The sequence below is a fragment of the Pelodiscus sinensis genome, chromosome 4 (assembly GCF_049634645.1).
Source record: "Pelodiscus sinensis isolate JC-2024 chromosome 4, ASM4963464v1, whole genome shotgun sequence".
Taxonomy (NCBI): domain Eukaryota; kingdom Metazoa; phylum Chordata; order Testudines; family Trionychidae; genus Pelodiscus; species Pelodiscus sinensis.
Genome location: NC_134714.1, coordinates 106,100,058 through 106,125,950, shown reverse-complemented (window position 1 = coordinate 106,125,950; position 25,893 = coordinate 106,100,058). Strand labels below are relative to the sequence as shown.

Sequence of the window (25,893 nt, the reverse complement as noted above, 5' to 3'; positions counted from 1 at the left end):
ATCTAATAAACCATCTTGTTAGTCTTTAAAGTGCTACATAGTCCTGTATTTTGTTTCAGCTACACCAGACTAACACGGCTACATCTCTATCACTAGAACCAGAGCAATACAAACGGCAAAATATCTCTTCCTGAGACTGAACTTTGTGCTTTGTTTTGAAACCTTGCCCTTTCACTTGCCTAATGTGGATCATGAAGTACAGTAATGCCTTTCTGCAGGGCAAAAGTATAGAAGGGGTCTGTGATATTTTGCCAGGATTTTAACATGGGAATCACTGGAAAATAGCCCAGACTAATGATCCTATTCTTACTTCTCAGAACATGCTTGGAGAGAACACCAGTGCCAGCCAACAGTCTTGCAGGCAGAATGACAATATGCACGTAGCTTGAAAACTTGCCTCTTTCACCAACGGAAATTGGCCCAATACAACATATTACCTGACCCACCTTGCCTCTCTGATATCTGGGAACAACACAGCTAGGTTGTGTCTACACTGGCAAGTTATTCCGGAAAATCAGCCGCTTTTCTGAAAAAACTTGCCAGCTGTCTACACTGGCCGCTTGAATTTCCGGAAAAGCACTGACGATCTAATGTAAAATCATCAGTGCTTTTCCAGAAAAACTATGCTGCTCCCGTTCGGGCAAAAGTCTTTTTCCGGAAAACTGTTCCGGAAAAGGGCCAGTGTAGACAGCACAGTAGTGTTTTCCGCAAAAAAGCCCCGATCGCGAAAATGACGATCGGGGCTTTTTTGCGGAAAAGCGCGTCTAGATTGGCCACAGACGCTTTTCCGGAAAAAGTGCTTTTCCGGAAAAGCATCCTGCCAATCTAGACACACTTTTCCGAAAATGCTTTTAATGGAAAACTTTTCCGTTAAAAGCATTTCCAGAAAATCATGCCAGTGTAGACGTAGCCCTACAGCACTGCCAACAATATCTATATAGCCCATTAGCCCAAGAGAGAAAAGGACACATTACTTGGTTATCCCTGAGTCCCTAATGATCTGCAAATAAGCATTGCTTGGCTCATATCAATACTTACCCGGTCAAGAAGTTAATTGTAGTAAGAAAGACTGACCATCATGTATTGATGTGAAACATTTTCATGCTCCATCTTAGTCTTTGCAAGTGAGGTAACTTGTTTGGTGCTATAAATAATCAAAGTAAAATTTCACTCATTTTTTTTTCTAGATTTGTGAAGATTGCGCCCCATTCAAGAAAATACTTAAGCACACCCTTACATGTTTGGTTATGCATGAGTTCCTGAATCATGAATACTTCCAGCTCTGCAGACAATAGCTTAGCTAACATCTCCCACCCAGACTCTCACCCTCTCCTACATCCCACCTCCTGCCTAGATCCTGCACCCCAGCCCTATCCCACTCACTGACAGTATCCCACACACTGAACCTCACATTTTTGTCCCCACTCCAGAGCATAAAGGGGTCCACAAAATCCACTGGAACCCCAGAAAAGTAAATCTGGCCTCTTGGAAGCCTTGAACTTCAGTCCTCCCCTCACCCCGTGGGGCAGGAATGCCAGAGGAGTGAGGTGTCCCAGTTGGGGGTCACATCAGTGAGGGCTGGGGGTATGTTGGAAGAGGTTTTTTGCTTCTCACATGTTTGGTCCCCAACTGATTTTTTTCTGTGGATCAGTGGCCCCCAGCCCCAAAAAAGGTTCTCCACCCCTCCCATAAATAAAACATTGAAACCTTTTGTGTTAGACATAATATTTTACTTTATTTCAAATAAGAACATTAAGACATTAAATCTGTTTAATAATTTACTTTAAATCATTCTCCCTAGCTACAGCTGGTTCAGAAAATAAGGTGCCCGTACCGAATCTGCCCTTGCCTTTTCTACCTCCTTCTTTCCCCAGCACCCAGTTCCATGAATAAGTTAAATCTCAGTGTGCCACTTCTGAATGGTTGCCGACCCCTGTACTTAAAGGTAAGATCAGCATCTTAATTTATTTATTAATGAAGCTGCTGTAAGTAGGACTATTATTGACTTTTAAAAGTATCATCGGCACTTGGACCCGTACACAGAGGTAAATAAGTCAAATCTTGGCACTCCACTTCTGAAAGGTTGTTGAGCCCTAGACTATATCTTTCAGTTGTTTTCTAAAATTCAAATTGTAGCATTAATATTTTTCATTCTCACAAGCTTTGGGAAAAGGGTTGCTGCTAGTAAATTTTATCTCTTGTCTTTTCTAAATTATTCCATAGACCAGCAGGTGTAAGTCTGGACTAGGGATGTAAAAAAGGTATAAAAATATTAACCATGTAACTGATCGGTTATCTGGGGGGCTGCTGGCTGCCAGTCCATGCAAAGTTTAATTGTTAACGATTATTGATAAACTGTTAACCAGCTACTTACATCCCTAGTCTGTAAAGACTGGGCCAAATTTTTACAGTGCTTCTTAGTCAGTACTCCTATCAGTAGAGTTTTTGCTTGAGTAAGGACTGCTGGTGTTTGTCATGATTTGCTTGGGAAAATCCACAATGTGTGATTGAGTTTGCAAGTGATGAAATTAAGTCAACTTGAAACCAGTCTTATCTGTGGATGTTGCAACAAAATACTTTGTGCATTACACATTTCCAAACTGCTGAAATTAGAGGTCAGAAACAATGAAAATCGAAAACCTCAGTCTGCATCAAATAGCTTCTGTGCCCTGGCAAACAGAAAAGAGGTGCGTGTTGTTACAGGAGTGGAGTGCAGCTCACTGCTAGTTCAATACCAAAGCTGTCCTTGGGAAGGCACTGAAGAAATCCTCACGTAGAGAATAGAAAGCTGACAAAGGAAGGTGAAGAAAATATAGTTGTGTATAGGAGAAAGGGAACAGTAAGGACTCCGTTAAACTCTGGGATTTCACATTACAATAACTCATTGCCAACTGGAGACAGATCTGACATGTTCTTAGCTAGGTGTTACGTATTATGTGTGCAGATTGGAAAGATCAGTGATCTCCCCCAGCTGTTCCAATCAGTCTCAGTCTGGTTAATCTGTCTGCACTTGCCAAGCCTCCAGCCCTCTCCTTTTCAAGATCTGAAAAACAAAAAATAAAACAACTTTTCTTCTTCATATTCCAAGACAAGACTTCAGCATATTGGAATATTCAGTGTGCATTCTTCAGTAAAAACAGACCGGACCATCAGCATCAGTTTGCATTTACACGGCAACTTTCACATAAAGATCTCAAAACACTTTAAAAATAAGCTTAACATTATCCCTATTTGGCAGGAAAGCGCTGGTATTATCTCCATTTCACAGACTGGTAAACAGTCACAGACATGGAGGAATTTCTGCCAAGGCGTCACCATCAGTAGTAGAGCAATGAGAAGAAAACTTCATGCTCCTTCATAGCTTGGATTTTCAGTTTAATACAAAGCTAGAACTCCAAGCTAACCTCAAGGTCTGTGATCCCAGGAGAAGTAAACAAACCAGTATCGTTTTACTAGCTCAGTGAAAAACTACCTAGTTAAGGATGTGTATGTTCCTAGTTCTGTCACAGACATAGTGTGACACCTTGGTAATTCACTTAGGGTGTGTCTACGCAGCAAAGTTATTTCAGAATAACGGCTGTTATTCCGTAATAGCTATGCAAGTGTCTACACAGCAATAGCGTGATTTCGAAATAACGGACAGCTTATTTCGGTGTTGGTAAACCTCATTCTAAGAGAAATAACAGCTCTTCTCAAAAAATGCGGAATATAGGATCTTTCAAAAAAGGGGTTTGTTTTGAAAGAACATTCTAGTCAGCAGTTTCACTCTCAAAAAGCCCTTTTTCAAAAGAATGTGCAGCTGCCATTATGCAAATGAAGCACGGGAAATTCAAATCCTGGCTTCCTTTGCAATTTCAATCTAATTTACATCCCTCTTTCAAAAGAGGGATGTAGTCTAGATGTGCCCTCAATGACCTCTTGAGGTCCCTGCCAGTTCTCATGTTCTATGAGGTGCAGTCAATGGAACATTGAATAAAGGAGCACAGCAAGCTGGAGAGAGGCAAAAGACGGACACTTGGGGTGAAAAAGACAGTTACCTGTCCTGTAATGGGTGTTCTTTGAGATGTGTTGCTCATGTCCATTCAGCACAGGTGTGTGTGCTCACAACTTGCACCAGTGCCAGAAAGTTTTCCCTAAACAGTGCCCACAAGAGCCTGGGTCTCAGCATCCCTGGAGTGGTGCACATATGCCACACTATATATGCTCTGGTGATTGAGTGGGTGATGCGGGACTGAATGGGAAATCCCCAGGGGTTCCAGGGGCATCACTGGGACTGCTAGCATGCCTGGGGCCAAAGCACGCCCTGCAATTGGCAGCTGCCATACCAACTGAGGTGGTTCCACTTGCAGTACTGAGGTCTGTGCCAGAGAAATGTTCCAGGCCCCAGGACAGACAGTGGCCTCACTGACTAAGAGGAATGGCCCGGTAGATGGGAATCAGGATGTGCAGGTGACCTGCTCCTAGTCTGAGGTGACCGGTGGTGGCATAACATCGAGCGGGACTGGTAAGACGTGTCGCAGATCTAGGATTCCTCAGTGCTATTGAGTAACTATGTGGTGAGCTGTGCCATGGTCATAGGGAAGCATCCCTTGAATGGCACAGCGTATAAAGGCATGGACTCTCCCTGCAGCACTGCTGTTGCCAGGGGTTGCATGCCTCCTTATGTCTGCGCTCTGACGCCAGTGATGCTGGAGACCCAGTGTCCCGCCCTGGTCTGTCCTTTACCAACCCTACTGCTCTCATCTCCAGTTGTGGGAGAGGGTGAGAAAGTGCAGTGCTTGGCTACCAAGGGGCAAATGGCATCTCCCCTTTATGCTGAGGTTCGAATGGTGCTGGCTGGGAGCACAGTACCAGCATGGCTAGAATGTTCTGGGCCCCCTGGAAAGTGTCTGGCATGGATGGTACTTAAGCATCTGGTGCTGGGGATGGTGACCAGGCCAGTGAGTCTGGTGTGGCTTTGGGGTGCCTTGGCCTGAGGCGCATATATATATATATATATAAAATGGAAAGTTTGAAATCAAAATAATTTGGAAATGTTTCAACATTCCCAAACCAAGACACTGACAGAAAATTCTCTACCATTCTATTTATAAACATGCAAAAACAAGACCATTTTTAAAAAAGACACATGGGAAGTAAAGCTAAGGGCTTTCAGCCTTACTTCTGGATCTCTTGACTCTTGCATGCTTCATTTCTCAATTGTAATTGTAATTCAAGGGTAGTTTTAAGCATGGAGCAGCTGTAATGTAACTTAAACCCACAAAAAGCCAAATAGCCATAGGTACAAAATAGAGTGAAATTCTCCCCACAGCCTAGGGCCTGCCAAGACTTTCAAGACCACCTATACCCCCACTATATTCTCAATATTGGCCTCAGATCATGGTTCTACTTATTACAATCACATTATGTGCTTCCAGGCTTATTGCATCTTAGTTGTTTCTTCTGCAGTTTGCAAGTAGCATTTTCCCCCCAAAATGCCAGCCCTGCAAAATCAGCCTAGGATTGAGAGTGAAGCTGAGTTCTTTCCTTCTGAGCATCATCTGATTTGGTAGGTCAAATTATGACCTTACTAATATGTTTGTGGCTTCAAATGATTTGCACAGGGAATTCAGTAATCACATCTATTGACAATTCACAGAGAGGAGGAGAATGCAGCTAACTTAGCATTGCAGAGCCAGCCTGGCTAACAGAACTGAGAAAAGCACACACTTATGTTTGTCACTAAATACACACAGGGAGCTCGGTAGGAAAGTGCCATTTTTAACATGGTGCAGTTCTACTCTGATCTCATATGGAATAAATAACGCTGCTCATATAGGGTGTGTTTAGATTGCAGGATTTTTCTGAAAAAACTTCACTTACATCCATACTGTTATTGCATCTTTTTGAAAGAAAATCAAAAGAATGCGGGGGGTTTTCTGACATTGGTAAACCTTATTCTACAAGGAAGAACACCTGTTTCGAAAAAGCTCTTTTGGAAAAAGGCATGTGTGGACGGGGAAGAGGGATTTTTTCTATAGAAGAGGTCTCCAGGAAAAAGCACAGGTGCCCTGGTGGCCACTTCATCCATTGAAATCAAGCTTAAATGCAAGATAGCATCCATTCAGCGTGAACACTATCTCTTGAAAAAGCAGATCACTTTTTCGATGCGCTTTTGCTGTGTAGACACTCTCTTTCGGAATACTTTTTTTGAAAGATCTCTTCCAAAAAAGCTTCTTCTGAAAGAAGCCTGCAGTCTAGACATTCCCCTAGGGTATGTCTACACTACAGAGTTAGTTCGAACTAACGGACGTTAGATCGAACTAACTTTCTTAGGCGCTACACTAGCGGAGCGCTTAGTTCGAACTAGGTAAACCTCATTTTACGAGGATTAAGCCTAGTTCGAACTAGCTAGTTCAAATTAAGGGGTGTGTAGACCCTTAATTTGAACTAGTGGGAGGCTAAGGCTTCCCAGGTTTCCCTGGTGGCCACTCTGGCCAACACCAGGGAAACTCTATGCCCCCCTCCCGGCCCCGGACCCCTGAAAGGGGCACGGGCTGGCTACGGTGCCCGTGACAGGTGCAAGCCTGCCAGCACCCAGCCAGCAGACCCTGCACCTGGCACGGATCGAGCTGCCCCCCAGCCCTCCCCCTCTTCCTGGGACTAGGCTGGCGGCTCCCGGGAGCTTGCCCGGGACCACAAGAGGCGGGCACCCGCCTGGGCTAGTGCGGACATCTTGGACCTCGTCCACGATCTCCGCACTAGGCACAGGAAGGTGGCCATCTAGGGAAGGAGAGCTACCAGCCTGGCCACCCAGGAGCAGGTGTGCATGAAAATCAAGGTGGTCCACTGAGACCCCCGACCCTGATCCCTGAGCTTACAATGGCCGTCCTGGGTCAGACCAAAGGTCCAACTAGCCCAGTAGCCTGTCTGCCGACAGCGGCCAACCCTAGGGACCCTGGAGGGGATGGACCGGAGACAGTGACCAAGCCATTTGTCTCATGCCATCCCTCTCCAGCCTTCCACAAACTTTGGGCAGGGACACCACTCCTACCCCCTGGCTAATACCACTCCATGGACCCAACCTCCATCACTTGATCTCATTTCCCTTTAAACTCTGTACTAGTTCTAGCCTTCACAGCCTCCTACAGCAAGGAGTTCCACAGGTTGACTCTTTGCTTTGTGAAGAACAACTTTCTCTTACTAGTTTGAAGCCTGCTACCCATTCCTTTCCTTTGGTGTCCTCTAGTCCTTCTTTATGGGAACTAATGAAGAACTTTTCTGTATGCACCCTCTCCACCCAACTCCTGCTTTTAGAGACCTCTATCCTGTCCCCCCTCCGTCTCCTCTTTTCTAAGCTGAGAAGTCCCAGTCTCTTTAGCCTCTCTTCATATGGGACCTGTTCCCAACCCCTGATCATTTTAGTTGCCCTCCCCTCTCCCAGCCTCTCTCTTCCCCTCTCCCACCTCCTTTTCCCAGTCTCCCCCAGTTTTGTTCAATAAAGACAGATTCCATTTTTGAACACAATTGTCCTTTATTTTGTACATCAAGAAAAGGGGATAGGGAAGGGTAAGTGGAAGGAGGTGAGGGAGGAATGGGGCACGAGCCCCCGATGGGGAGGACTGGGCTGGCTCTGTGGGCTTCTGGGGGTGGAAGCTCTCCTGCAGCCCCCCAATTGCCCCCTCTCCCCAGATGGCAGCCTGCAGCAAGTGCAGCCGGGCTGATGGCCGAGTGGTGTGATGTGCCCAGTGTGGGCACTCCGGGCACTCCAAGCCAGGACTGGTTTTCAAGCGGGGCACCCCTTAGAACTGTCTGTCCGGGGTGGGGGTCGGGTCCCTTTAAGCACAGCCCTCGGCTAGCCTGAGACAGCAGCTCCATGCTCTAAGTCCGCCTCTGATGCCCTGCCGGCACTGCTTCCGGCCATCCTTAAGCCCTGTTCAGGGTCCACTTAATGTGGACATGCTAGTTCGAATTAACTAATTCGAACTAAGTTAGTTCAAATTAGCGCTGTAGTGTAGACATACCCTATAGAGAGTTGATCCCTTTGGAATAGATTCACATCTGTGTCCCTCTCCAGTCTGATAATACTATTAGTGAAATTGACCCCACACAGGTGGCACTGTGTTTCTTCCCCACCCCCAAAGACAGAAAAACAACACTGCCATCCTGTGGTATGTAGGACAGGGCCTTTTGCATACTTAACCCTCTCTTTGCAACAACCACTCCATGGAATACCTGCTGCATTTGGACATCTCCTTTCCATGAACATTAAACAAAACTAACAGAAGTAAGCAAGAAAACCAAGTCAGCTAACAACAACATTTTTATAGACAGCCAACAGAGTACCTAGCACTGCACATAAATGTGATCTCTCATCAGTTCCTGAAGAACTTTACAAATGATAGTTTCTTACTCTACTGGGGTCCTACTTTCTACATTCTTTTGTACCTGGTGAACATGTACACAGGTTTCAGCTAAAAGCTATCATATAAAGTAGCAAACTCTGACCTTTGAGCTCAAGAGTTCCTCCCTCTCCACTCTGATTGAGACAGTGCGAATATACATAGGGACCAAATACAGGTTTGGTTTTCCTGGTTGCAAAATTTGTCAGAGACTGACCATTCCTTCCCCCCACGGGTCAAAAGGCAAAAGTTTGCCAATGTATGTATTTATACAGTTCTGTTTGCACACATTTTCTGAACTTGTTATTGAACAGTACATGAACTGAGCAACAGAAGAAAGAAAATACCCCAATCAAATCTTTATGGCATTTTACCATTTTAAAGAAAAGTTTAGAATTTTAAATATTTTTGTATAGAAGATTTAAATAGTGTCTTGGCTTTTCCAAGCAGCCTTTAAAAATATATGCACTATATATATATTTCCAGCAAATCTCTATCAGTTTTTAATTTCCATGCCAATTTTCAAGCAAAAGTCCCCCTGCTTAATTTTCCAAGTGTTACAGACTTTTGCTTTGTTTCAGTCTATTTTTATTTAATGAAGATCACATTTATTACCATCAGTAGAAAAAAAACCACTTTTGTCTCAGTTTATAGATTTTCAGAGGCAATATGATTAAATCATTTTGCAAATAACAATACATCATTCAAAAGTAGGTCTTTAGTTCTTCATACTAATTTGCAGTTTTGTTTCTCTATATGCTTGTCCTTATGCTTATCATCAGGTTGCATATCCTCAAAAAAAAAATAGGACATAACTCTAGTGCTTAATACTCATTTACTTAGAAACAGAATTAATTCAGTGCTGCTATTTCTTGTAAATATATGTCCCCACTTCTACATTTGATGCATCTCCCAATTTGGTTTAAAGTTTCAATTTGTATCAATCAGCTTACCATAATTCAAACATTTGCATTACAGGAAATTCCAACAAAGCACGCGGGGTCAGTCATCTGTTAACAAAAATGCAGTTTGCAATGGCACAATTTATAGAGGCATATATTTAGCATAGCTTCAGAGATGCAATACATGTGACTTTGCACTACTTGTAAGTAAAAACAAATACAGGACAATGTAGCACTTTAAAGACTAACAAGATGGTTTATTAGGTGATGCGCTTTTGTGGGCCAGACCCACTTCTCCTTCGAGTGGTCCCCGTGGGTGCTCCACTCTGGGTGCTGGTGCATCCTCGCGCCGGCGACCGGAGACTTTTTCTAGCAGTTTCTGCCACGCCGCACAGGCGCCGTAGCGCCCTCTAGTGCCGTTAGAACTGTTGGGCGCCTGTGCGGTGCGGCTCCTCAGTTCCTTCTCTACTGTCCTCGGTAGCAGATGGAGTCAACGGTTCTCCTATCTTCCTGTTTAAAAATAGATAAAACAACCTCGTTTATCCCATAGTTTCCTCATACTCCAAGTTTTTTAGCCCTCCTCTCCTTCCCTGTCAGTTTAAAAAAAAAAATTTTTTTCCTCGTTGTGCTGCCGCTTTTCTCCGACCCCTCATGCCCGGTTCCCCGGGCTTCAAGAGGTGTGAGTCATGTCAGGATGCCATGCCCACCTCGGACGGGCATTCCAAATGCATTAAGTGCTTAGGAGAGGCACATCAAACTCAAAAATGCCCCCACTGCTCAAAATTAACGGCGTGGGCATGTTGAGACTGAGCAAACAGACTGAAGACCGTGCTCTACGAGAAGTCTCTCCGCCCATCTCTGCAGGACTCTCCTACAACCTCGACATCAGCTCATCAGAGCAAGGGTATGGAGAAAAATCCTCCCTCTACCCATTCTGGACCCGCGTCCTCAAAAACGAGTCTAACCCTGAGCCCAGTACGGCCCTCGGCGCCGTTGACCGCACGGGCTACAACTGAGCCCAGGCCAGGAACCTCAGGAACAGCGCTGCCGAAACCATTGGCACCGTGCAAGAGAACACATTCCGACCTGGCACCGGTATCTGCGGCACCGACGGGTCCGGCACTGGAGACTTCCTCGGTGCCGACCACACCGGCGAGCGGCCTCAAAGATCGGCCAAAGCACTGTGCCAAGTCGGCACCGGGCCCAGTGTCGAAGAAGCACCGCACCAACATGCCACACCGGGCACTTCGGCACTTGACAAGCCCTCGGCACCGTCACCCTCACCATTGTCGGGGGCGACCCCGGCACAGCCTACTCCACACCGTGCGGCACTGACCGCAAAGCACGAACGGCACCGTTCTCTGACCTGGAGCTGCACATCCTCGGCACCGCCTTCTCCTGCTTCTTCTGTCCATTCACGGAGATCCTATCACTCTTCGGTTGTCTCTCGATCCCCCAGCGAGATCGGCACCGATTCAAGGAGCAGATTCTCCTCCCAGCATTCTAGCACAGAGCATAGAACCCCTCTTGGCAGCCTGCGGTGGTTCAGTATGCATACCCTCCCCCTCCACGCCATGGTATGCCCAACAATACACCTACCCACCATTACCATACGCCAACCAATGGCAACCCTGGGAGCAACGTTCAAAAAAGGGCCACCATCGAGCGCCTTCCACCATTTCTAGACCTCCACCTCCCGAGGTGCTTTCAGTAACCGAGCCAAACTCCCCAACCCCTTCGGAAGCACATAATTCGCTCTCTGAGGGAGAAACCAGATCGCCGCTTAACTTCTCGTCCTCATCACCGGATGAAGTGGTCACACCTGAAGCTCCGCCATCGGGGGATGACATTAGAAAATTTCAAGACCTTTTTAAAAGGGTGGCCATAGCTCAACAACGAGATCTCCAGGAAGTGCAGGAGAAACAATATTTCCTTCTTCACACACTACAACCCACAACTACCTCTATATTAGCTCTCCCCATGGATGAGGCTATTATGGATCCGGCTGATAACATCTGCAAACTCCAGCATCCATCACCCCAACAAACAAAAGGGTAGATCGCAAATATTTCATTGCTCCAAAAAATATGGACTTTCTCTTTACGCACCCACCCCCGAATTCCCTGGTGGTAGATTTGGTTCGCCACAAGGGCAAACAACCCAATCTCAGGTCCACTCCACAGGATAAGGACCAGAAAAAGGTGGACATTATGGGGCGTAAAGTCTATTCTTCAGCCACGTTACTCTTGAGAGTTGCGAATTACACAGCCATGCTAGCGGACTACGATCACACCAACTACTCGAAGTTACAGGATCTGCTTCAACACTTACCAGAGCATAAAAGACCAACCTTGCTTAACATCATGCAAGAGGGTCATAACATCGCTCGTACAGCCCTACAGTCCTCCATGGACATGGCGGACACGGCAGCTCGTGTGACAGCTTCTGCAGTGGTCCTCCGCAGAGCATCCTGGCTACAGGCATCGGGCGTACCCAGAGATCTGCAGCAAAAGGTTGAGGATCTACCTTTCGATCGAGCCAACCTTTTCGCTGCAAAGACGGATGAAGTACTCCACTCAATGAAGGACTCTCGCACAACTCTCAGAACACTGGGAATGTATACTCCCCCGTTCAAGAGAACGAGATACCAGCCATACCAGTGCCAGAGAGACACCTTCAGGCAGCAACCCAGAACCGACTTCCACCCGAGACAAAGACCGCAAAGGCGTAGACCCCAAAGGCAACAACAGCAACACATCACAACCTGCCCTCCAACAACCAAACAGCAGGTTTGAAGGTCAGGTCAAGAGCCACATAGCCAATCCACCTTTATCATCAACAGACACGGTTCAGTTCCATCAACCCCTCCGGACATTTTTCCACCAATGGTCTCTCATCACTTCAGACAAGTAGGTTTTGGAACTAATCCAATACGGTTATTCGATCCCATTTATCTCCATCCCTCCTACCCACCCTCCTACCCTGTCCCTTTTCAGGGACCCATCTCACGAAGCAGTTCTCCAACGGGAGGTGTCACGTCTTCTCCAACTCGGCACAGTAGAACAAGTACCTCCTCAATTCTACAGCCGGGGCTTTTATTCAACCTACTTCTTAACCCAGAAGAAGATGGGAGGATGGCGACCCATCTTAGACCTCAGACGCCTCAACAAGCACATGGCATACCACCGCTTCAAGATGGTAACTCTAGCAACGATCATCCCCGCTCTCGATCAAGGAGATTGGCTATCGGCTCTCGACCTCCAGGATGCCTACTTTCACATTATGATTCATCCTGCCCACAGACGTTTCCTACGGTTTACAGTAGGCGACCAACACTACCAATACCGGGTACTTCCGTTCGCCTATTAACTGCCCCCAGAGTTTTTTCAAAGACCTTGGCAGTGGTAATGGCGTCACTGCGCCGACAAGGGACCATAATATTCCCGTACCTGGATGACTGCCTTATAAAAAGCGCGTCTTTCCACGAAACCAAAACCATGACGGACAACACAGTAGCCCTTCAACTCAGTCTCGGGTTTCACATAAGCTATACAAAATCCACCTTACTCCCAACTCAGAGGCTAGAGTTTATAGGCGCTCTCATCAACACAACTATGGCGAGAGCTACCCTTCCTGACCACAGGTTTGCCACCATTCGGGAACTGATCTCATCAGTTCACTCAACTCCAACCGTGACGGTCAGACACTATCTCAAGATCCTCGGGCACATGGCCTCCACGACCTATGTCATCTTCTTGGCCAGGCTCCACATGAGAGCACGCCAGTCGTGGCTCGCTATGGTTTACAAGCCCTCCAGAGACCAACTTTCCAAGCTTGTTGCTATCCCACCACGTATCCTCAGTTCCTTGCTTTGGTGGACAATCCCACACAACATGCTGCAAGGCGTTCCTTTTCAGCGTCCTCCTCCCGCACTCAGAGTTGTAACAGATGCCTCGCTTATGGGTTGGGGGGCCCATTTAGGAAACATCACAGGCCAAGGGAAATGGTCTTTCATGGAGCAAACCTTCCATATCAACCTCCTCGAATTACGTGCGGTCAGATACGCATGCCAACACTTCAAACAGTATATAATGCACAAGTCTGTTACCATCATGACAGACAACACTACGTGCATGTACTATATAAACCGACAAGGGGGGGCCCGATCCCCGTCTCTCTGTTTGGAGGCAGTCAAGTTTTGGAATTGGTGTCTCATACACCAGGTCACTCCGTTGGCTGTTTACCTCCCGGGCATCCTCAACATCACAGCGGACGCTCTAAGTCGCTCATTCCAAGATCAACATGAGTGGGAGCTCGACAGGCATGCCCTGACTCCACTATTCTTCTGGGGGGCCAACAAGACATAGACCTCTTCGCCACGAGGAACAACAGGAAATGTCATCAGTACTGCTCCAGGGGAGCCCAGGGAAAACATTCCCTCGGAGATGCATTTTCCATCACATGGAACACCCCGCTCCTCTATGCGTTTCCTCCCTTCCCGCTCCTGCACAGAGTCCTGAACAAAATCAGGTCAGACCAGGCGCGGGTCATATTAGTGGCTCCTGCATGGCCCAGACAGACATGGTACCCTTACCTTCTCAAGATGATGCTGACAGACCCGTATCCCTTTCCTCTCTGCCATGATCTCCTGTCCCAGAATCACGGCAGGACTCTCCACCCGGACCTTCACAAGCTTCTCCTTCACGCTTGGCTCCTTCATGGCTCCAGAATGCTGAGATTACCTGTTCGGAACAGGTGAAGGACATACTGATTAACAGTAGGAGACACTCTACCAGAAGGGCTTACTCATACAAGTGGAAGCAATTTTCCCACTGGTATAGTCGACTACACGCAACCCCTCAACAGTCGGCCTCTATACCTACCTTGTTGGTCTATCTGTTAACCCTTAAGCAATCTGGCCTCGCATTCAGCAGCGTCAAGGTCCACGCTGCCGCTATAGCGGCGTTCCATCATCCTACGGACGGCAGGTCCTTCCTTGCTAATCCATTGACCAAACGCTTCTTTAAAGGCTTACAGAACACATTCCCGCCGGTCCACCCTCCGGTTCCTGTCTGGGACTTGAATCACGTTCTAAAAAGTCTGACAAAGCCACCATTCGAGCCGATGGCTACCAGTTCCTGGTCTCTCTTATCCATGAAAGTATCCTTCCTTGTCGCAATTACCTCCAGTAGGAGAGTGAGCGAATTGGCAGCCTTGATGGCAGACCCACCATATACCGTATTCACAAAGGACAGAGTAATACTTTGACCCCACCTGAAGTTCCTCCCTGAAGTACCTTCACCTTTACATGTGAATGAACCCATTCACTTAACCACCTTCTTTCCTAAGCCTCATGCTGACCCGACCCAGGCAGCATGGCACACTTTAGATGTTCGACGTGCTCTGGCGTTTTACGTCGATCACACAAAGCCGTGGAGGACCTCACCTAGGCTTTTCATCTCCTATGCCAATAAATCAAAGGGACAAGCGATCTCGTCTCAGAGAATCTCAAACTGGATTACTTCTTGCATCCGCACTTGTTATACCTTGCACAATAAACACTTACCGGACAACATCACGGCTCACTCTACCAGAGCCGTGCCTTCCACAACAGCTTTCCTTCGGAACGTTCCACTCCAAGATATCTGTAACGCCGCCACTTGGTCATCTGACCACACTTTTGCACGATACTATGCATTCTCTTCTTCTATAGTTTCTTCCACGGTGGTGGGACACGCAGTTTTGTCCACAGTGACTACTATACGGCTCCAAACCCTCCTCCACGAGCTGACAACTGCTCTGTAGTCACCCAGAGTGGAGCACCCACGGGGACCCATCTTGAAGAAGCACCGTTACTGCACCAAGGTGAGTAACTCTTCCTTCCTCAGATCAAATAGTGGAAGAAAATTGTCACAACCATATATACCAAAGGATACAATTTAAAAAAATGAACACATATGAAAAGGACAAATCAAATTTCAGAACAGAAGGGGAATGGGGGGGGGGGGGGAAGGTGAATGTCTGTGAGCTATTAGAGGTGGTAATTGGGGAAGCTATCTTTGTAATGGGTAAGGTAATTAGATTCCTTATTCAGACTCAGGCGTAAAGTGTTGAATTTAAGCATGAATAACAGTTCAGAGGATTCTCATTCAAGTGCAGTCTTAAAAGGCTTTTGAAGCAGGATGCAGGTAATTAAGTCGTTGAGACAATGTCCTTTCTGGTTGAAATGGCAAGAAACTGTTTTTTCTTTGTGATCCTGCCTAATATCTGTTTTGTGGGCATTGATCCTTTGGTGAAGTGTCTGAGACATTTTTCCAGTGTACATAGCAGATGGACACTTTCAGCACATGATAGCATAAATTATATTTCTGGATGTGCCGTAAGTGTCTGTCTGCTATGTACATTGGACAAACATTTGTCCTTTTCATATGTGTTCATTTTTTTAAATTGTATCCTTTGGTATATATGGTTGTGACAATTTTCTTTCACTATTTGATCTGAGGAAGTGGGTCTGGCCCACGAAAGCTCATCACCTAATAAACCATCTTGTTAGTCTTTAAAGTGCTACATAGTCCTGCATTTTGTTTCAGCTACACCAGACTAACACGGCTACATTTCTATCACGACTTGTAAGTAGTCTCAGTAAAGTCCCCTTAAGGTAAACCACAGTATTGCAAGCCTCACTTTATAGCAGTGCAGGAGACTAACATTCAGCACAGCAAAACAGCATGGCCAAAGAAAAATGTCATTAGTGCCCTGTCCCTGAAAGGTGTTTCTACAAAAAAGGGGAAAGTTAGGTAAAGTTCTCAAAGAATACTGCAATTCGCTTCCAATGCTTATTTTTAAAAATCGTTAGAGGTTTGAACTTCTGGTTATGAAATGCTTGGAAAGGTACAGAAGACAAACACGATGTAAACAAAGAAACAGCAGCTTCACAAGGGCAGAAAATATGCACTTTGGCATTCTATGTCTAAACAGCTTGAGACAAAAAAACAAGCCAACAACCACACAGTCACGGTCAACGTGATTTATAGCCTACAATAAACCCTTGAATAGATGAAGAACACAAAAACTACAAAAAGAACATTCTCTACGCGTCACCAGTTTTGCAAGCACTTTGAAGGGGGAGAGAAGAAGGACAACTGGCGAGAGAAGGGAAAAATCATGCTTGATTCCCTAGGGATCTGATCCAAAGCTCACTTAAGTTAATAAAAAGATGACCCAATGTGGCTTTTATGGCCTTTGGATCAGGTCCTAGAGGACAACCACAAAGCTTCTACACAAGGTAAATAAAAAATATTCAAAGAAAAATGTTTATCTGGAAGTAAAGTGTCTCCCACAAGGCCTGAAACATTAAATTTAGTGCATCCAGTCACCAGGACTCCACCATGAATTAAAGGAACATTACCTATAGAAAACATCACATTTTTATGCATGTGTTTTCATCTACTGTTACCTGTCACAGCTCAGATGACTGGAAAAGAGAAGTATGCTTTTTCCCCCCCAGATGGTTTATTTTGCAGTCACTGTGTCTAGTTACTTCTACGGTTTCATCTTCCCCCATGTTTGGGCGGGTCTTTCGCACAACAACTAGAGAAAAAAGATTTTTAAAAGAAATATGAAAAATGGCAAACTGACAGGGGGCTTCAGAAGCAGGTGTGATCTGTGAACTGTTCTTATTTTGTCAGTTACAGAAAGTTCGTTTTCAAGTTGCTGACCTTGTAAGCTTGAGTTTTTCTTGTATGAGTCTACATCTGTGAGCAAGTGTTTGCAGGATGGTACCCAGAATACAGTGTGAATGACTCTTATATTAACATTAATATTTGTTTTAGACAAACCATGAACATTTTTTTTCTCCAAATTGGAAGGGCCCAATCCAGTGAGATGTGCTGAACACCTCTAACTATAATTGCAATCAAAATCTTGCACTTGGAAGCATTGTTCTGCTTTCTAACACAAGAAGAGGTAGGAATTTGACCCATTAATTTGGGTGAATTAGTCATTCATTACTCACACATGGTAAGGTTTTTCTGCACAGGCCCTTATAAACACACCTTTTCATTATTGTTTCTTATTGGGTGTTTAACTCTTCAATGCACTTCACTGCCACCTTCTTTAGAAAAACAAAGTGGAGAGAAAGAAGTGAGAGGACACCAAGCACTTATCTTTTTCCTTTCTTCAAAAGACTCAGCATAATTAAACAAAAGAAATGGTATGTGGGACAGGGTGCAGTCACAGAAGTCTCATTGGGTATGTCTACACTACCTCACTAATTCGAACTAGCGGGGTAATGTAGGCATACCGCACTTGCAAATGAAGCCCGGGATTTGAATTTCCCGGGCTTCATTTGCATAAGCGGGGCTCCGCCATTTTTAAATCCCCGCTTGTTCGAACCCTGTGCCGCGCGGCTACACGCGGCACGAACTAGGTAGTTCAAACTAGGCTTCCTAGTTCGAACTACCTTTACTCCTCATGAGGAAGCCTAGTTCGAACTACCTAGTTTGTGCCGCGTGTAGCCGCGCGGCACAGGGTTCGAACGAGCGGGGATTTAAAAATGGCGGAGCCCTGCTTATGCAAATGAAGCCTGGGAAATTCAAATCCCGGGCTTCATTTGCAAGTGCGGTATGCCTACATTACCCTCCTAGTTCGAACTAGGAGGGTAGTGTAGACATACCCATTGGGATTGTTCGTGGGTGTGCTAATCATGCCTGTGACACCTGCTTTCTTACTCTCTAGGGCTATCTACCACCTTGTCCTGCTGATGCAGATCTTCCCATCTCCCTCCAGACAAGGCAGAGTTGGAGTTACCTCCCCTCCTCCCCATTTTGCAGAGTATGCACACTGAACCAGGATGTAGTATCCAGGAAACCAAACATCAAAAGGAATCAACCTCCTTCACTTAAAACAATTCATCTTTGTGTAAAAGCTCATCAGATAAGCTCTCTTTATCAATGAAAGAGAGGGATGCACAGTGGTTTCTCCCCCAGGTAACAATTATTTGCACTGGACCTGATAGTAAACAAAAGTGTTTTTATTAAGAACAAACAATAGGATTTAAGTGGTTGCAAATGAAAACAGAGAAACCAAAGTTAATTACTAAATTAAAATGAAAAGAAAACACATAACTAGTTTTAATTCACTGAGAAACTTCTTCCATGTGGATTCTTACCCTAAACAGCTGTTCTTATTGCAGGTATCAACTTCAAATCAGAGGGTATGTCTAAACTACATCCCTTTTTTGATAAAGGGATATAAATAAGACATGTAGGCTATGTCTACATTGGCATGAATTTCCGAAAATGCTTTTAACGGAAAAGTTTTCCGTTAAAAGCATTTTCGGAAAAGTGCGTCTAGATTGGCAGGATGCTTTTCCACAAAAGCACTTTTTGTGGAAAAGCGTCCATGCCAATCTAGGCACACTTTTCCGCAAAAAAGCCCCGATTGCCTTTTTCGTGATCGGGGCTTTTTTGCGGAAAACAGTACAATGCTGTCTACACTGGCTCTTTTGCGCAAAAGTCTTTCAGAAAAAGACTTTTGCCCGAACGGGAGCAGCATAGTTTTTCCGGAAAAGCACTGATGATTTTACATGAGATCGTCAGAGCTTTTCCGGAAATTCAAGCGGCCAGTGTAGACAGCTGGCAAGTTTTTCCGCAAAAGCAGATGATTTTGCGGAAAAACTTGCCAGTCTAGACACAGCCATTGGGTATATCTAGACTACATGGCTCCATCAATGGAGCCATGTAAACTTGTTTATCCAGTATAGTCAATGAAGCAGGGATTTAAATAATCCCCGCTTCATTAAAATGAACATGGCCACCGGGCTGTGCCAATGATCAGCTGATCCGGCAGAGTGTGGCAGTCTAGAAGCGGATCTGTCAGCTGGGGAAGCCTTTGCCGACTGATCCTTTATGCCTCATGAAACGAGATTTACAGGATCGGTCGGCAAAGGCTTCCCCAGCCAACAGATCCGCATCTAGACTACCGCGCTATACCAGATCAACTGATCATCGGCACAGCGCAGTGGCCATGTTTATTATTTAAATCCCCGCTTCACTGACTATACCGGGTAAACTAGTTTACATGGCTCCATCGACGGAGTCATGTAGTCTAGACATACCCATTGAAATTGTAAACGAAGCCGGGATTTGAATTTCCTGCACTTCATTTGCATAATGGTGGCTGCAGCTTTTTTTGAAAAGCCGCTTTTCGGGAAAAAAAACCATAGTCAAGACGGGGCTCCTTTGAAAGAAATGCCTTGTTTCAAAAGATCCTGTAACCCTCAAAAAATGGCACTCATAATGGGCCTCATTAACACAAACTACAAATAGACTCACACTTCATATAGAAGAATGACCCAGCAGCTTGTGACATTAAAATTGATAGGTTACAAGATGTGTAAAGCATCTTTGAGTAATGCATGTTCATATGCCTGACAAAATGCATCCTAGAATACTCAAGGAGCTGACAGAGGAAGTATCTGAGCCTTCAGCTGTCATCTTTGAAAAATCATAGAAGTTGGGAGAGATTCCCGAAGACTGGAAAAGGGCAAATCTAATGCCCATCTATAAAAAGGGAAATAAGAACAACCCAGAAAACTACAGACCAGTCAGTTTAACTTCTGTGCCAGGGAAGATAATGGAGCAAGTAATTTAGGAGTCCATCTGCAAACATCTGGAAGATAATGAGGTGATAGGATACAGCCAGCGTGGATTTGTAAAGAACAAATCATGTCAAACCAATCTGATAGGGGAAAGGAGTCCAGGAGAGCTGGCAATATTTTAAAGAAGCCTTATTGAAGGCACAGGAAGAAACCTTCCTGATGCGCAGTAAGAAAAACAAATATGGTAGGCAACCAGATTGGCTTACCAGGGACATCCATGGTGAGCTTAAACACAAAAAGGAAGTTTACAAGAAGTGGAAACTTGGACAGATGACTAGGGAGGAGTATAAATATATTGCTTGAGAATGCAGGGGAGTTATCAGGAAGGTGGAAGCACAATTGGAATTGCAGCTAGCAAGGGATGTGAAGAGTAACAAGAAAGGTTTTTATAGGCATGTTAGCAACAAGAGGGACATCAGAGAGGGAGTGGCACCCTTACTGGATGAGGGAGATAACCTAGGCAAAGGGATTAGGGTTGTAGGCAAAGGGAAATGAAGCGGCAATTTAAATAATCATCGCTTCATTTAAATTTAAATGGCTGCCGCGCTGAGCCGACAAACAGCTGATCAGATTTGAAAAGATTTGAGAGGGGGCATGATAACAGTTTTCAGGTATCTAAAAGGATATTAGAAGAGGAGGGAGAAAAATTGTTTTCCTTGGCCTCTGATGATGGGACAAGAAGCAATGGGTTTAAATTGTAGCAAGGCAGGCTTAGGTTGGACATTAGGAAAAACTTAGTGCCTGTCAGGGTGGTGAAACACTGGAATAAATTGCCTAGGGAGGTTGTGGAATCTCTTATCACTGGGTAAGGGCAGGTTAGACAGAAATCTCTCAGGGATGATCTAGATGGTGCTTAGTCCTGCCGTGAGGGCAGAGGACTGGACTTTATGATCTCTCAAGGTCCCTTCCAGTTCTAGTGTTCTATGACTCTATGATATGCTGATTTTCACAAAGCATGGTGGTGGTGGTGCACAACGGGCCAGAGTCTCCCTTTTCTTACATAGCATGATTTACAATGCTGTAGGTGAGGGCTCCATTGAGTCCTTCAATTGCAGTAACACCATGTGTAATTATGGATTTACAAACGTAAAACAGATTAACATCTCTGTCATTAAGCTGCATGCACATTCTTCATCTACTCAATTGCATCCTAGTGCTTCCTCAGTCAAACTTTGATCACATTGTTGTCTGACTTGTGAGTATACCTACAAATAAGCACTCAGCTTTTTCACTTTAGTTGCCCAAATGCAGAGGAATACAACATTCCCCCATACAGCCAATTAATAGAATGCAAGATCCTCGACGGAGCCAGAGATAGTCAATTAAAATAACTTACATTTTTGTTTTGTTGATGTGTTATTTTGCGGAAGAGAAACTTATCCCAAATTGTTTTCATTCTTTTTGGGGCTGGAGCATCCTGCCCCTTCTCTGACCCACCTCACTCTGCTTTTCTTTTCCCCAGATAGAAGTGATTTATTATTCCAATTTTTGCAATATATCTAGGACTTAAATTATCTTCTTCGTCATTTGCAACTCAGGTCATTCGTAGCATCAGAAAAGGTCAGACCACACGAATACTCACAACCTGCTTTTAGAAAGATTAACACTGATGGACAGAGGAACTGTCTATTCTTGAAAGCACTAATGGGGCAATGGCAGCTCCCCAGGTGGACATTCTTCATCTGAAAATTAACCAATCAACCGTCACTCTCCAAGAGGGAGGAGGTGCTAATTCTACACCAGGTGCAAAGGCTTTCTTAGATGATGCAATAGCCCCCTGATTCCAGTAGGGCCATGGTGGCACATTGTCTGTCTAGGGACCTGGAGGCCAAGATGGGGAAATATCACAAGGTGCAGTTATTCCTAGAAATGTTAGCATGAAATTTACAGGAGGCTCTTGATTCTTATCTGATTCAAAGGGTTCATCAGAAGAAAATCTGAAGTGATAGTCTGAGTATCCTTCCAGGTAGTTAGTCACTAGAGGAGAAAGAACACACAGCATGGAGGTCCTGCCTTCGCAAAGGCCCCATGATTCACTGTTATGAGCCATTACTAGTAAGGTAATGGATCCCAGTGTTTATGAAGCTGAAGTAGTTGGTGCTAGGGATGTTAAATTGCGAGTAATTGACTAATTGATTAGTCAATAGGGTGCCTCCACCGTTGAAATGTAGACACAGTCCTAGGGCGCCGGGTGGAGCCTGAAGTCAGCTGGGGACTCCTCCACTGATCCTGGGCTCTGTGCAGTGGTGCCACTTTGAAATGCTGTGTGCAGCCTGGGGACTCCCCAGCTGGCCCCAGGCTCCACATGGCACTGCCACTTTGAAGTACCCCCTCTTCCTCCTCTCTCTGCCTCTTTCTGATAGAAGCAGTAAGGGGGGAACAACTAGTCAACAAGTCTGACGACTATCCAATAAGCATTTGCGTATCAGATAATTGACTAGTCCTTTACATGCCTAGTTGGTGCCACTGCTGAAGTTTTCAGCACCGTGGATAGTAACAGACTCTAGCTCTGTTGTAATACAATGGTCTCCTGGTACAATGTCATATTGCAACACCAAGAAATATAATGTAAGGGGAGACTGTGCTGAGTTGCCAGTGCCAAGTAAACTGCTGAAGACCTACAGCAGCTTCATTAACAAATCAATTAAGATGCAGCTCATACTGTTTAGCGTGGTTCTTGGCCTTGCTTCACCTTGCTGAGGTCTCCGCTCTCAGGCTCGTAGTTTGATACATTAAGCAGCACACGAGCCTCTGAGTGTTCAGTCGTTAACTGGCTCTTGGAGGGACAAAGAACTGTCTTCATATGTGAAAATATCTGTTCACAGCAGTATGTAGATCCAAAGGCTGAGAGCCGTGAAAATTCCACTTTCTTCAAACAGTCAAATGTCACAGGCAGAGCATTGCAAGAGGCCATGATAGACTCAGTGATCTTTCTTGGCAGCCTCAAGTGTGCGCTGCAGATCTCTAAACTTTGAGGCCCATAAGTCTGAGCATTGTAATTCAATGAGCTGCATTTCAAAATCCTCAATGCCCATCCACTGAAACACTGTCAAGTTCATGTCGCTGTCAGCAAAGTTGTCTAGTTTGATTAGAAAGGAAAATATCAGGCCAAAATGTTGGAAATGTTGAAATCTGTCAGAAATATCTGATCTGAGTTTTTGCGTTTTAATCTCAGCAACACTGGGGACGCAATGTTTCAATAGTTCTGTAAGATGTTGGAAATAGTGGTAAGTTGAGGTGTCAACGTCCCAAGAAAAAACAGCAAGTTTCACAACAAATGCCTTCCATCTGTCAAAAAGACCCAGAATAGTTTGGCCTGCACCCTGCAGACAGAGGTTGAGTTCATTTAGATGTGTGGTGATGTCAGTTAGAAACATTAGTTGCGTGATCCATTTGTCATCATCCAGTTTGGGGTAGTTTTGACCTTTCTGACAAAAATATATTGATTGCATCAAGACAGTCCACAAAACATGTCAAAACCTTCTCACGGCTTAGCCAACGAACATTGCTGTAAAGTGGAAAGTCCTTGTATTCACTGTCCATCTCCTCAAGCAGGGCTTGGAACTGCCGATGTGTCAAGGCAGATGGAGCAACAAGAAAATTCACTATCTTCACTGCTGTAGTCATCACATTATGGAGCTCAGAGTTAGAAGTTTTGGCATAAGAGATTTCTTGGAGAATAATACAATGAAAATTTACCATCTTGTGGCCAATTTAATCCTCAATGAACTTTACAAATCCCTTCTGTTTTCCAACCATAGCAGGGGCACTGTCAGTTGTCACAGAAAATATTTTTTTGATGTCAATTCCTCTTTCCTCAAAATGGTTAACAAACATCCTCACAATATCTTCCCCTGTTATGCCATGTGTGTGTTTTAGCCAGCATATCTCTTCTCAAACGTTGTCTGAGGCACAGTATCTCACAAGAACTGCTAACCGTGGGACATCATTTAGGTCCACACACTCACCAAGTACAACACTAAATATCGCTAAATCTTTGAATGCCACTGTCTGTTGTTTATTAATGTTTTCTTCTATTTCACCTCGCCACTGACCTGGCAGACAAAGGCAACTCTTTTATTCTGGAGATGATTGTGTCTCTACTGGGCAAGCCATTGAACATAACATCTGAACAACTGAGAAAAACCTCTTTTATATAATCTCCTGTAAATGGCTTTAAATGTTTTGCAACATAATGTGCCATTTTGTAACTTCCCTCCGTCATTTATTTTTAATAACAGAAGTTATTGATGACACTGCTTTGCTTTTTGCACCTTGCAATGGCCCATTTGATTGACTCAGTCTTGTCTGCCTCATCCTCAAAGTGTTTCTCATGCTTTGTTTGAAAGTGTCATTGGACACTTGACGTGCAGCAAACAACACTCTCATGACATAGAGCATAAACAGCACCGTCTTTATGTTGAACAAATCTGTAGTCGTCTGTCCAAGAAGGCTGAAATGAGCGAATATCTAACTTTGCTTTCTTAGGAACCGCCATTAGTTGCTGAACTAATTTTTCCTGCTGCTAGGATCTCTGTATATTTGTTTAAAAAAAAATTACTATTTGGATGGCTTTTCATCTTCCCTCCCTCTGGCTTCAGATGCCTCAGAATAACACAAGGCTAGTGCTCATGGGAGAAGCTGGAAACTGTCAAAGAGCAATAGTTCTTCCTGTCAGTACTATGCATACGCAAAGAGCAATAGTTTTTTCAGGATACTCAATACCTTTTTGAGTTCCCAACCTTTTTGAGCTTATGGACCTCTTTTCAATCTATTAACATTTCTCAGACCCGTCTCCCTGAGGAAGAAAGGTAAAGAAAAAGAAAATCAAGGATCAGGCCTTTCCAAGCACCCCCTGCAGCACCATCACAGACCACCAGGGGTCCTCAGACCACAGGCTGGGAAACACTGCAATACATATCCAAACCCCAGCTTTAACCCCCAATGGCAGCAAGACATACAGCCACCTCGTGTTCTAGGCCCCAAATGCTGTCCGCAGCTGCCCCACAATGCAACCCCAGCCCCAGCCGTAGCACTGCCCCAACATGGTCTTGGCCACCTGTGGCTTCAACACTCTGGCCCTGCTTCCGAGTCTTCCCTCTTTCGGCTTCAACCACCTCTGCTTCCCAACCAGCCTGCAGCTTCATCACCCCCTGCTCCTCAACCCGCCCATTCTCCAATGCGGTCCTGTCCCCGTCCTTGCCCCTGCCAATGGGGTAGCCACAACACTCACCTTCCATGAGCAGGAGGAAAGTGAATGGTGCTGCGGAGGTGGGTGGGCTTCAAGGAGATTTTTTTTATGTCACTGCGTAGGCGCGCACGTTAAGGGAACACTGGTGCAAGCTCCCGGCTGCTGGGGGAGGAGGGATGGGGCTGAGCTCCTGCCTCATCTGCCAATGAAAATCGGCTTGTGTGCCACTTGTGGCACATGTGCCATAGGTTGCCAACCCCTGCTCTAGTTCCAGCACAATGTAGAATTCTCACACAAAAACCCAACAGCGGGCAGAATCGCTAAAGGTACGTATAGATACAAAAATACTTGCTGTGTTGAGAGGTAGACATTGCTGGTGTTTCATCTACCTGCCATAGCTGGTAAGAAGGACTTGAGGGTGGTTAGGCCACTCTGGTGATTGTACAGAGCACAAGGACACTTGGGGCAGTGCTCGCTGGCCAAAAGATTCTGATCTTGAGCACATGCATCTCATATATAGGCCCCTGAATCAAGTGATTGTCTTTCCAATTGCTGTCACAATGGATCACAGAGTCCGATAATTTGCAGCCTTGGCTTGAAATCCCCTGTACCATATTTTTCACAGGGATATTAATTCTGTGAGCATGCCCCAGTTTTCTTCCCAAGAAAGTCTCATCTGTGTACCTTTATCAAGAGAAATTTTGCTAGACTAGGCTATACTAGATCAGGCAGTATTCCACTGTGCACAGGGGAGAAGGC

At 45.2% G+C, this 25,893-nt stretch overlaps 1 long non-coding RNA gene across 1 annotated transcript in view; it reads left to right on the top strand.

Annotated features, from left to right (window-relative positions):
• Nucleotides 1-1,196: 1,196 nt before the first annotated feature.
• Nucleotides 1,197-25,893, top strand: part of LOC142829207 (uncharacterized) — a 28,352-nt gene continuing 3,655 nt past the window's right edge. The window contains exon 1 of the long non-coding RNA XR_012903622.1: nt 1,197-1,945. This is a non-coding gene — a long non-coding RNA (uncharacterized LOC142829207). The remainder of the gene's footprint in view (nt 1,946-25,893) is intronic.